The following is a 553-nucleotide window of genomic DNA, read 5'->3' on the forward strand; positions in this document are numbered from 1 at the left end:
ATATCGGTATCGGACATTTCTCAAAGTTGTAATATCGGTATCGTATCGGAAGTGAAAAAGTGGTATCGGGACATCCGGTTGACTATAAAATTTAATGCCAAAGTGTTAAGCAAAGGTCTTGCATAATACATGCCACTCATAATATGTGTTGGAGACTCTTAACTACTGCCAGACCAAATTTTAAGGCAATATCATTCCAACTGGCTGAATTAAAACCATTTTTTTGTGTTTTCGATCAGCCAGCTGTGGCAGACATATTCGGTTAAATTAATTCCAAAATGTAAACAGTTGTGGAAACATTTTCAATAGTTATTTCCAGGAAAGGTTATTAAAATATATCTAGTTCTTCACAAGATATTTTGCTAACAGACAAAATTGAGACAAATAGAAACGTCAAAGTTGTTGCTTAATGTGTAGCAGCACATTTAACTCACACCTAAGGGATGACTCTGAGCTTTAACACTGACTTTCAGCTAAAAAGACATTATGTATGTTTTTGTGCTCTCATTTGTTGTTGTTTTTATCATTATTGGAATGTGTCACATCATGTGAC

This window comes from Austrofundulus limnaeus, unplaced genomic scaffold (assembly GCF_001266775.1).
Source record: "Austrofundulus limnaeus strain Quisiro unplaced genomic scaffold, Austrofundulus_limnaeus-1.0 Scaffold590, whole genome shotgun sequence".
Taxonomy (NCBI): Eukaryota; Metazoa; Chordata; class Actinopteri; order Cyprinodontiformes; family Rivulidae; genus Austrofundulus; species Austrofundulus limnaeus.